Here is a 13083-nt window from a genome sequence, read left to right as displayed (position 1 = left end):
CACATTCTCTACCTCAGGGAGACTTCCTACGTCTCCATATTGAGCTCGCAAAAGTGATAAAAGAAAATCAGCATAGGTGTGTGACATGCTCTTTTAGGCTATAAAACTAAATGTCATGATTACGTGCCAACGTGAGTAGTAGAATGTGTCAAATTGTCTGTGTCTGCTTGTATGCCGACAGTTTGTACCAGATACAAATTATATCTTCAGTGCATCAAAAGTAATTAAGTAATACTAAAAATTTGTTTAGTTTGTAATCCACGTTGTTGAGAAGTATGAAACCAAGTCATATGCAGTACGACTGGATTGCCATTTAAGCACTGCGTGCTCGCCGTGTACCCATACTCTCGCTCATATGACGTGGCGTGGCGTGCAGTCTAGTCTGACCAATTGCTTTGACACGATTGGTAAGTCGATTCTTGCCCCCCCCCCCCGCCCCCCTTGTCCTAAACGATAAAATGCTACTCTTGAATTTCTATTGTAGTTATGACCAGTGATAGACTATACAGCATCACAGCTCAGGTGATTCTCTAGCATTATCACAGATTGTGAACAGCAGTCACGATTTGTGAGAGACGATGAACATAATAGATACTATAGTTAAGGATTTTAATGAGCCCCACTGATCACAATAGGCACTTACAGATAGTCGTAGTGTAGCACACGCAAGGCATAAAAGGGCAGCGCACTGGCGGAGCTGTCATTTGTACTCATGTGATTCATGTCAAAAGGTGTCCGGCGCGATTATCTGCGTATTACGGGAATTATCAGACTTACAACTCGGAATGGCAATTGGAACTAGACGCATGCAACATTCCATTTCGGATCTCGTTAGGGAATTCAACACCCCTAGATTCACTGTCAAGAATGTCAGATTTTAGGCATTACCTCTCGTCATGGACAACTCAATGGCCGATGACCTTCACTTAACGACCGAGAGCAGCGGCGTCTGCGTAGAGCTGTCAGTGCTAATAGACAAGCAATGCTGCATGAAATAATAGCATAAAACATTGTGGGACATACGAGAAATTTATCCGATAGCACACTACTGCCAAATTGGGCGTTAATGAGCTCTATCAGCAGACGAACAAAGCGAGTGCCTTTGCGGGCAGCACCACTGGACTCGCATTCGGGAGAACGACGGTTCAATCCCGTCTCCGGCCATCCTGATTTAGGTTTTCCGTGATTTCCCTAAATCGCTTCAGGCGAATGCCGGGATGGTTCCTTTGAAAGGGCACGGCCGATTTTCTTCCCCATCCTACCCTCACCCGAGCTTGCGCTCCGTCTCTAATGACCTCGTTGTCGACGGGACGTTAAACACTAATATCCTCCTCCTCCTCCTGCGGACAGCACAACATAGCCTCCAGCGCCCCTCCTGGGCTCCTGACCATACTGGTTGGATCCTAGACGACTGGAAAAATTTGAGCTGTTAAAATGAGTCCCGACTTCAGGTGTTAAAAGCTGATGGTAATGTTTGAGTGTGGCACAGCCCCCCCAAAGACATGGATCAAAGTTGTTTACTATGCACTGCACAAACTAGTGGTGGCTCCATAATGGTGTTGGCTGCGTATACATGGAATGGACTGGGTCATCTGGTCCAACTGCACCTATCATTGACTGTAAATTGTTACGTTAGGCTACGTGGAGACCATTTTCAGCGATTCATGGACTTCATGTAGCCAAACAACGATGGAATGTTCATGAATGAGAATGCTCCATGTCACTGGGCCACAGTTGTTCGCGATTGGTTTGAAGAGAATTCTGGATTGTTCTAACAAATGATCTGGGCACTTACATTGCCCGACCAGAATCCCATCGTAAATTTATGAGACGTAATCGAAAAGTCAGCTCATGCAGAAAATCATGCATTGGTATACTTCCGTAATCATTGACGCCTATAGAAGCAGATGGCTCAGTATATCTGTAGCGGACATCCCTCGTCACGTTGGCACACTACGCCGGGAAAAAAGAGGTCCCATGACTTTTTTCACCTTACTATAGTCTTTCTAAATTTATGATTACAATGTGATCCTGAAATTTCGGAGTCACTGAGGGGTGATTTCTAACAATTTTCCTTTCTGCGACTAGTGCTCTTCGGTTGTTCGTTCCACAGCTGCAATTGTAGTTATGATCTTCTCGATTCGATGCCTTTGTTCCTGAGGCAATCCCTTCATTTTATTGAAAATCTCTGGTGATTTGCAATCATCAAAATGTACAACACATTAATCCAACAATTCTCCTATACAAATGTAATGGGCTGTGGTTTCCGACACTGATGTAAAATCTCTACACAGGATAATAGTGCAATTCTTCCACTGCGTTCAGTGTACTCATAGTTGACGTCGATATCTGTCGACTCTTCGTGTATGTACCTATACATACTCTTTTGTACATCCGTTAATGTACAACCAAAGCTGCTGGAAAAACAAACCCAAGGTAGAGTCGTGCAATATTTTATGCAGGCTGGAGGACGAAGACGGAAATATGAGAGTTTATATTATCAACGACAGTCACCTGTGTTTATGCAACAATTTTGTTTCCAAACAAGCAAAGAGCGCAAATGGTCGACACTGGCATCGTTCAGCAGATATTTTCTGTGCAATGCAGATACGGAGGGAATTGGTAATAAGAAACGAAGCAATATGCAAATACTCTGTGGCTAGCCATTGGAGACCACGGGCATGCATACCAAAACATTTCTGTGTACTTTGTGCATGTGGTGCACCATTGCTCTGAAGTCTGAGAAAAAAAGTCGAATACATGAAATGGGCAGGAGCGCCTGTTAAATTAATTTTTATTTCTAGTAGTTTCGATCTTCTGATGGTCTTCAGGATCCATACAATTATTTGGATAATGGTGAAATGGTACAAATACTGGGCCCTGAAAAACTAGCATATAAAATAGAAGTATTAAACCGAAAGGAATATCGAGCTCTAGAGCAATGCAGGAATGATTTCAAATGCGACATGTAATAAAAAGTGTAAAACAGGAAACTGAGGGAAATCAATGAAAATTTATTTCAGATTTGTTCTCTGGACAGTGCTGACAAAAGTTGCAATATCCACTTAAGACAGACGGCGATATTCCAGAGCGATGTGTCCGGCCTCGCCTGAGGGTAGCCAGACGCTTTAGTCATGAAGTACCATATCTGCGTCAAATAAAATACGTGTGAAGAGTGGCTTGTCTCCACGCGAAAAGCTGGCTCTTAAGAGTGTATACAGGTCTACTTGCTGTATAGTAAATTTTAACGTTCAGTGCATACCGCTTTTCACTGTTGAGGGTTTTGACCAAGGATCGGCTCTATTTTATAAAATAAAAATGTCTCCGATTCACTTTTCTTACCAAGTGTTTATTAGTTCTACGTGTTACGGCGGCATGCTGCCGTTATCAGTTCCTCAGTTCCGTAAGCATTCATTGATGATTGCCAATACATGACAAAATTCTTTGCTCGGTGTGACACTGCCTTTAAATCCCACATGAGATTTTTTTGCGATATAATGTCTATTTTAAATATATTTCCTGCACATCTCATTATGCTCGATGACAGTCTGTGTGATCGAAACGGGAAGTAAAAGAAAATATGATTTCCCAGCAGCTTGTTTTGGTGAATACTAAGTTCTTCAAAAATTTGAAAGAAAGGATATTGATCTGGACAAGTGAGCTAATTATATGCGTTTCAGCAGCGGGGTGAGACTGTGTGCGAATCTGGTAAAAGCAAAGAGCGAGTCGGGTGGCTCCGGAACAGGCCTTCAGAGGCCCTGTGCGGCTGTAAAGCGAGCGACGCGCCCCGGCGTCTCTAGAGAGCCACAAGCAGCCTCACTGACACGCAAGCGCGGCAGGCAGCCTACCTGCAGGAGGCAGCGCCAGCTGTCGGATTGACGCCGTCTGTTACTTGCAGGTAGCTGAGGAGCGGCACATCGCTTTGGAACATCGCTGTCTTCCTTAATTGGTGGTACTGCATCTTTTGTCAGCACTGCCCAGAGAGCAAATCTTAAATACATTTTCATTTGTCTCCTTCAATTTTCTGTTTTACGCTTTCTGTTGTACATCACATTTGCAATCTTCCCTTCAGTGTTCCAGAGTTTCATATTCCTTTCGATTTATTTCTTCTATTTTATATATTAGTCTTTCAGGGCCCAGTCCTTGTGAACACTTATTTCACCATTTTTTTTCTCTTTGAACATTTCCCTCACACTAGACGAAGGGAACTGTAGACTCCGCAATAGTCGGAACTAACTTCCTAACGTTCTGGTTCCTTGTAGTGGGTGAGGTCTATTGTTACATTTTAGAGCCAGTAGGAAAAGTGATCGCTGGAAATTTTTTCGCGGGAAACCGCGTCGACTTGTTACTGCCGTCATTAATTTTAGACGCCATAAGAAGGAAATAAGAATAACTGTTCTGACAGAAGTAGTGCCATTATTAGCTTGGCGTCCTTTGTTGGATGTCCAACATCCGCAGTAGGTTAGATATAAACTGTTATTGGTTTTTCGTCTTAGTACATAGGGAGCATATTTTCACCTAACGCTTTTCACTTTTCTTTATAAAGCGTCCACTGTGATAATAAAGGAAATACAGTGCACAAAATAAATTTTTGTTAATTATAGTATCTCTGTATGAATTTGGCGTAGAATTTACCTACGGTGTTTCGGTCTCTTGTTTACGCACTCTAAAGCTCACTATTTGATCGTCCATTGTTAGTGGAGGCCAAGGTCGAAAGAAGCTTGGTTGCACACTGACTTTACGTAATTTTTCGCATTTATCAAATCCGTTTTATCTGACAATGCATTCACGTTCTCCGCACTCAGCACTGTGTTAATGTTTTTCATTTGTTTTTGTGCGTACGTTTCGAGTGTTACCAACCTCGGATTGCCTTTTTTCTTTCGTATTCGTGCGTGTATATGTTTTAGGGGCCTATTTTGTCGCCTTTCTCGTGCAATACTACTTTGTTGTCCTCTCACTATTCTGTTTCTACTAACGCACATTTAAATGATGTAACTCTGAAAATGAAACAAATATTTCGCACATTTAATTTACTCTGCAATAATTTCATCCAGACTGATGACTTTCTTAGGTTTTGCGGTCTTCAGTTTAGAAGTAATTTCGCTCGTGTGAATACCATCTAGGCCTTTTATTTCCATATCTGTATTTACTACTCTAGTTTACAGCATTACCTACTGCATTTTCCAGTAAATTTACCAAGATATTTTTAACTGTTGATTTCTGAGGCGGCTGAAAACTCGATTTCCTTTTGGCTCCAATCTTTCGAAATTTGCTCTTCCTTAACATAGATATTTCTTACATTCTTTGTTAACCTAATTTCCCATCATGTGTATTTTGGCTCTTGCATTGCTCTTGGTTGAATGATCTTCGTGGATTACTCCTGTATCAGAGACGAGCCTGAAAAGTGATGTATCAATATGTTCCTTATTTACATATCGTTATTATTTGCCGTCATTGCTCTTACCTAGCTGTAGCTATTAGAACACATTTGTCCGTAATTTACTCTTTACGTGCATATTTATTACCTATCTCAACGTATGGATCACTTAAGTGAGACGTACTTTTCTTGGATAATTGCCAAACAAGAAAATCGAATTAAGTAAGTATTTGTGCTTTTCCCAGAGCTGTTAACCCTCCATCTGTTCAAGACACACAGCATTTTCCATCAGGATTTACTCCTCTAGCCCTTATTCCCGGACTTAGTGCCACAACGCCGTGGCTTTTATCCTTCTGTTCTGTAGTGATTGGGAACCAGAACAATCCTTTCCATCAATCACATCGTTTTTCATTGGTTCAGTTGTATGAAAGAACAAAACATTAGCGTCACGAAGGAACAAATTAACAAATTTAACACGTTGGAAAAATCGAGAGCCATGTCGGAAAGCACCTAGATACCTGAAGTGCTACTAACCTTCAGCGTATTTCTGTATATATAATAGAGGGAAACATTCCACGTAGGAAAAATATATCTAAAAACAAAGATGATGAGACTTAACAAAAGCGCTGGCAGGTCGATAGACACACAAACAAACACAAACATACACACGAAATTCTAGCTTTCGCAACCAACGGCTGCTTCGTCAGGAAAGAGGGAAGGAGAGGGAAAGACGAAAGGATGTGGGTTTTAAGGGAGAGGGTAAGGAGTCATTCCAATCCCGGGAGCGGAAAGACTTACCTTAGCGGGAAAAAAGGACGGGTATACACTCGCACACACACACATATCCATCCACACATATACAGACACAAGCAGACATGTTAAAAGGCAAAGAGTTTGGGCAGAGATGTCAGTCGAGGCGGAAGTGCAGAGGCAAAGATGATGTTGAATGACACGTGAGGTATGAGTGGCGGCAACATGAAATTAGCGGAGATTGAGGCCTGGTGGATAACGGGAAGAGAGGATATATTGAAGGGCAAGTTCCCATCTCCGGAGTTCGGATAGGTTCGTGTTAGTGGGAAGTATCCAGATAACCCGGACGGCGTAACACTGTGCCAAGATGTGCTGGCCGTGCACCAAGGCATGTTTAGCCACAGGGTGATCCTCATTACCAACAAACACTGTCTGCCTGTGTCCATTCATGCGAATGGACAGTTTGTTGCTGGTCATTCCCACATAGAATGCGTCACAGTGTAGGCAGGTCAGTTGGTAAATCAGGTGGGTGCTTTCCCACGTGGCTCTGCCTTTGATCGTGTACACCTTCTGGGTTACAGGACTGGAGTAGGTGGTGGTGGGAGGGTGCATGGGACAGGTTTTACACTGGGGGCGGTTACAAGGGTAGGAGCCAGAGGGTAGGGAAGGTGGTTTGGGGATTTCATAGGGATGAACCAAGAGGTTACGAAGGTTAGGTGGACGGCGGAAAGACACTCTTGGTGGAGTGGGGAGGATTTCATGAAGGATGGATCTCATTTCAGGGCAGGATTTGAGGAAGTCGTATCCCTGCTGGAGAGCCACATTCAGAGTCTTATCCAGTCCCGGAAAGTATCCTGTCACAAGTGGGGCACTTTTGTGGTTCTTCTGTGGGAGGTTCTGGGTTTGAGGGGGTGACGAAGTGGCTCTGGTTATTTGCTTCTGTACCAGGTCGGGAGGGTAGTTGCGGGATGCGAAAGCTGTTATCAGGTTGTTGGTGTAATGGTTCAGGGATTCCGGACTGGAGCAGATTCGTTTGCCGTGAAGACCTAGGCTGTAGGGAAGGGACCTTTTGATGTGGAATGGGTGGCAGCTATCATAATGGAGGTACTGTTGCTTGTTGGTGGGTTTGATGTGGATGGACATGTGAAGCTGTCCATTGGACAGGTGGAGGTCAACGTCAAGGAAAGTGGCATGGGATTTGGAGTAGGACCAGGTGAATCTGATGGAACCAAAGGAGTTGAGGTTCGAGAGGAAATTCTGGAGTTCTTCACTGTGAGTCCAGATCATGAAGATGTCATCAATAAATCTGTACCAAACTTTGGGTTGGCAGGCCTGGGTAACCAAGAAGGCCTCCTCTAAGCGACCCATGAATAGGTTGGCGTACGAGGGGGCCATCCTGGTACCCATGGCTGTTCCCATTAATTGTTGGTATGTCTGGCCTTCAAAAGTGAAGAAGTTGTGGGTCAGGATGAAGCTGGCTAAGGTAATGAGGAAAGAGGTTTTAGGTAGGGTGGCAGGTGGTCGGCGTGAAAGGAAGTGCTCCATCGCAGCGAGGCCCTGGACGTACGGAATATTTGTGTATAAGGAAGTGGCATCAATGGTTACAAGGATGGTTTCCAGGGGTAACAGATTGGGTAAGGATTCCAGGCATTCGAGAAAGTGGTTGGTGTCTTTGATGAAGGATGGGAGACTGCATGTAGTGGGTTGAAGGTGTTGATCTACGTAGGCAGAGATACGTTCTGTGGGGGCTTGGTAACCAGCTACAATGGGGCGGCCGGGATGATTGGGTTTGTGAATTTTAGGAAAAAGGTAGAAGGTAGGGGTGCGGGGTGTCGGTGGGGTCAGGAGGTTGATGGAGTCAGGTGAAAGATTTTGTAGGGGGCCTAAGGTTCTGAGGATTCCTTGAAGCTCCGCCTGGACATCAGGAATGGGATTACCTTGGAAAACTTTGTATGCGGTGTTGTCTGAAAGCTGACGCAGTCCCTCAGCCACATACTCCCGACGATCAAGTACCACGGTCATGGAACCCTTGTCCGCCGGAAGAATGACGATGGATTGGTCAGCCTTCAGATCACGGATAGCCTGGGCTTCAGCAGTGGTGATGTTGGGAGTAGGATTAAGGTTTTCTAAGAAGGATTGAGAGGCAAGGCTGGAAGTCAGAAATTCCTGGAAGGTTTGGAGAGGGTGATTTTGAGGAAGAGGAGGTGGGTCCCGCTGTGACGGAGGACGGAACTGTTCCAGGCAGGGTTCAATTTGGATAGTGCCTTGGGAAGTTGGATCATTAGGAGTAGGATTAGGATAATTTTTCTTCATGCCTAAGTGATATTTCCAGCAGAGAGTAAGAGTGTAGGACAGTAAATCTTTGACGAGGGCTGTTTGGTTGAATGTGGGAGTGGGGCTGAAGGCGAGGCCTTTGGATAGGACAGAGGTTTCGGATTGGGAGAGAGGTTTGGAGGAAAGGTTAACTACTGAATTAGGGTGTTGTGGTTCCAGATTGTGTTGATTGGAATTTTGAGGTTTTGGAGGGAGTGGAGCTGGAAGTGGGAGATTGAGTAGATGGGAGAGAGTGGGTTAGTGTGCAATGAGAGGAGGTTGAGGTTTGCTGGGCAAAAGTGAAGAAGTGGTGGGTCAGGATGAAGCTGGCTAAGGTATCCTTAGTAAAAGTCCTCAATCTTTCCTCTCCCACATCCACACCGGCTGTTCAGAGCATCCTCCTATAGGCCAACCACAAATTAGAACAGCATGCCACCCTCCACCTCAAAAAACTATCGAATCTCCTGGTTTCCCACCTCCGGAAAGGCAACTCACTCACCCTTCACAACCTTCGTTGTCGTTTTGATTAGTAGTCGAACACGCTATTCCTATATACGTACTAGCTCTGGCCAGATATTACTTGTGTAATGATCCGTTAATGTCAACAAACAGGCTATCTGGCCCATATAGCTGTACAGAATTGCGTCTCTTCGTTATTGTTACGTACTTCATTTCCTTACATGACGTGCAGGTTGCCTTCAATGGCTATTACCAGCAGCGGTGGCACGAACAGGTGGTAAATGGCATTCACAAATTGTTACACGCGAAATGTACACTTGTCACGTGTCCAATTAGACATTGTGTCTGTTCTTCTACTGAAGTTTCGGTTCAAGCCCCACTTCTTGCACATTTTTTAGCACTGGACATACCTACGAAATTTCTGATATGTCTCACTTGGATATATTAAATTATTGGTTATTTAACTTGGGAAACATTTTTCTGAGACAATTCATCAGTTAGGGAAATAGTATAGATTACAGAGACCGTCTCTTTTACGGTTTGAATACATGAGACATATATCATTTACAATGAAATGAACACCGTTAGCTGCTTACAGGCGTAGACAAACGTCAACGGGGACAGATGAAAATGTGTGCCCCGACCGGGACTCGAACCCGGGATATCCTGCTGACATGGCCGACGCTCTATCCATCTGACCCACCGAGGACACAGAGGATAGCGCGACTGCAGGGATTTATCTCTGGCACGCCTCCAGCGAAACCCACATTCTCAACGTATTGTCCTGCACTACATTCATAGCGCCCCCGCCCATTATACTTATTACTCGTGGCGCGTTGCCGATTCCCGTAAGAGCTGGGGCTCTGTTTGTGCATTCGCACAGAAGAAGAAGATGGTTAAGTGGCCGGTGAGCCTCAAATATATGTGTACTAAGATGGTATCTGTTCTTTCGGACATTTCCGAATGAACAGATACCATCTTAGTACATACATACATCATTCACAAATTTTGTTCCACTTTGTGGCGCTGAGAACAACAGCGGAGAGTGTTGTACATTGGAGCACTTTTCAGACTTCCTCCTACAAGCAACCCTGTAATAGAAGCTTAATATATTTCTTTATTCGGTTTCAAAATTATAGCATTTCTTGTACGTGTGCGCAGTCTTCTTATGAAATTACAAAAATTACTCCTGAAGAGTAAGGTTTTTCCAAATGCCGAATACTGTCCAAGGTACAACATCGTCATTTGCTTAGAAACTGAATATCCAGCTAAAATTGAAAAGTTTTTCAGACGAAATCTTGTCATACCATTTTTAGTAGTCTGTGTGCTACAGTCATAATCAGTAAGTGAAATAAAATAAAGGAGGAGTATTACAAGAAGTCAGTTGGTTGCTATGAATGTGACCTCCTTCCTCCAAACATGTCATAATAATATCACATGTCTCACGGTAGTCAGTGTGAAATTAAATTGAAGAACTGAGGCTTCTTGCTTACTTTTCATTGTGGAAATGTTGCACGTTCCCTAAAGGATTTCGCTTGAAAATATAATGATGCTTTGTGGTCAAACAGAAAATTTTGTATCTCTCAAAAGGAAATATTAGCAATATATAAGGCAATCGCTCGAAAGCATGTTACTTCATTATAGGTCAAATGATCACGTTGCTAACGCTATGAAATTTAATAACTGCCAGCAGCGTGCGGTGCAATATTCTCAAAATTCCTCTCGGTATTTTTAATTAGTAGTGCGAAATGGACTAACGCGGTCTTTCACAGTAATGACTATCTACGTCGTGTTTGAAAATACCATAATGCAGAGAATTTTCTCACAAGGTAGAACATCCGAGCGAAACAAATGTAATGAATATGCGTGCCGTCTGCTAGAGAACAGGGACGGGCTGTTTGGCTGTTTACTGCACTCACGTGTCATTCAAAGTGCGGCCCAAAAATTCTCTGGAGTATCGTACCGCAGGCTGCTGTGGAGCTATACGGAAACGCGCATCAATAATGCAAGTAATTACAAACAGAGTCTGCACTATGGAAGAGTATTTGCGAGATGTCTTATTCATAGCATTCGCAAATTAGTTTGGCTTTGATTTGAGACTCGTTGCTGAAACGCAACGAGCAGTGCAGCGAATGGCGGGTGCAGCAGCCGCCGGTGATTGGAAATTTCGAAACAGTTCCATTAATTATTCAGACTCCGTTCGTATCACGTTTCATTGATGAAAAAAAGCCGAAAGCAACAGCTCGCAGTATTTAACAAGTTCTCTAAGAGAATGTTCAAACTAATTTAGACTTTATTGAACATGCACTAAGTCTTCGTGTAAGACGAGACGTGTATAATCTTTACGGAAGCCTGTCGTATTCAGTGAAGAGCTAAGCTTGCTATCTTGGGGATATGCAGTGAACGTCTTGCAAACTAAACTGTAACAATGATCCTCAGCACCACATTTAGGATCTGATTACAGATCAGTAGGTTCAACGTGTGGTTCGAGTCCTAAAGAGCGAAATTTTATTGTAACAATTTCACAAAAATAGCAGTTTAGAGCAGTTTTCGAGTAGAAGTACTTATAGGTCAGCATTCAAGATTTATTATTAAACTATTTAAAATTTTACTGTAAAAATGAAAGGAATTGAATTTATTTAGGTATCAGTACGAATTACTAACATCGCTTTGAATAGCTATATTTAAAAAAACCGTTACAAGCTGATATTCACGTCTAAGTTGGTATAGCGCACGTTATACGGTGAATTTGACACCCACCCAAGATTAACGTTCATTCCTTATAACAACTTCTGCGATCTCTTATGAATGTAAATAAATATAGCGTCAAATCAATGAAATTCATGGAAATTGGTATTTCATGTAGACAGGAGAGAGATTTCCTGTCTGCTGCAACAATTGATTTTTCTGAATGTGGATGCTCGTCCAAGAGTATGCTTATGTCTCTTCCTGTTTTTCGATACGGTTATTGGATACCATTAAGAACTATTAGAGATACTTTTTCACGAAAATGTCAGATGTTCAACTGCCGGTGTTGTATGAGGATGACCTGTAACTTCTTATAGTTTCAGATCTAGGTTTTTTGCCTACCGCGATATTGTGTAAACGTCATTCGCCCGTGACACAGCAAGAGCATTATTCTTAGGGCTGATGTTTAAGTACAAGTGGACATCGTCAGCACGTAAGTGGTAATTACCAAAGTGTTGCACACATGAAATATTACTCCATACAGCTTGAAAAACAACCGATAAATAACACAATCCTTGCTAAATCGAAGTACAAATTTTTCCATATTATCCCTGATCCTCAGATGACTCATTGGCATCTGTTTATGAGGTAGTTTCCGAAACACGTTATTGCACTGTTTGAGACGTACAGAAACAAGGCCGTAGTGTAAAATGAATGACTTAGTTATCACATTAAAATTTTTTTCACTACCTAAAAACCAAAACAGTCGCTACCACTGACATTGTTAGTAAAACTGATATCGCTTATATCAGTGTTACTAACTTAGCTGTTAGGCCACAAGGACATACTCATCATACAACTAATCGAGTAACATGGTCGCATATATCATGAAGCAACATTTCTCTCCCGTCTCCCGATAAGACAGTTTGCTGGGTAGCTATTGCTTGTGACGTCAATTTTCGAGAGTCAAACCTTAACGGCATATTTCCATGTCCGTTTACATAGGAACGTTAATGTAGTTTTATTTCAGGCTTAAGGCCAATTTCACATATAAGTGAATGGGATAGCAAAGGGAGTTTTCCACGAAATGGAATTTATTTATTCGTGCAATTCATGGTTCATAATGATAGAACAGTGTTGACATGCCGATGGCAGTAGTAGACAAATACATCCAAAATACAAATTAAGCTCTGTCATTTTGATGCATATCAAACGATAATGTCTCAAGTGGTATGAGAAAGTCGACATTACATTCATGTTTAGACGCATATTAATTAAAATAACAACTTGCTACAGAAACTAGCCCTTTGCAATGAGGCGCTTGAACCTCCCATTTTGGTTTAGATTGCTCAGATATATCAGAACAGTGCTTTCGCATGAGAAGTTCAGTGCTGTTAGGTCATGGGGACTATCCCTACAAAACCTGTCATAAATTTGCGAATAAAAGATCATCCTGACATATAACTAAATGTTAGAAATTTGCCCAAGATTTAAAA

Source organism: Schistocerca cancellata, chromosome 7 (genome assembly GCF_023864275.1).
Source record: "Schistocerca cancellata isolate TAMUIC-IGC-003103 chromosome 7, iqSchCanc2.1, whole genome shotgun sequence".
Classification (NCBI taxonomy): Eukaryota; Metazoa; Arthropoda; class Insecta; order Orthoptera; family Acrididae; genus Schistocerca; species Schistocerca cancellata.
The sequence above is the reverse complement of the archived record's forward strand: the minus strand, read 5'-3'. Positions refer to the sequence as shown.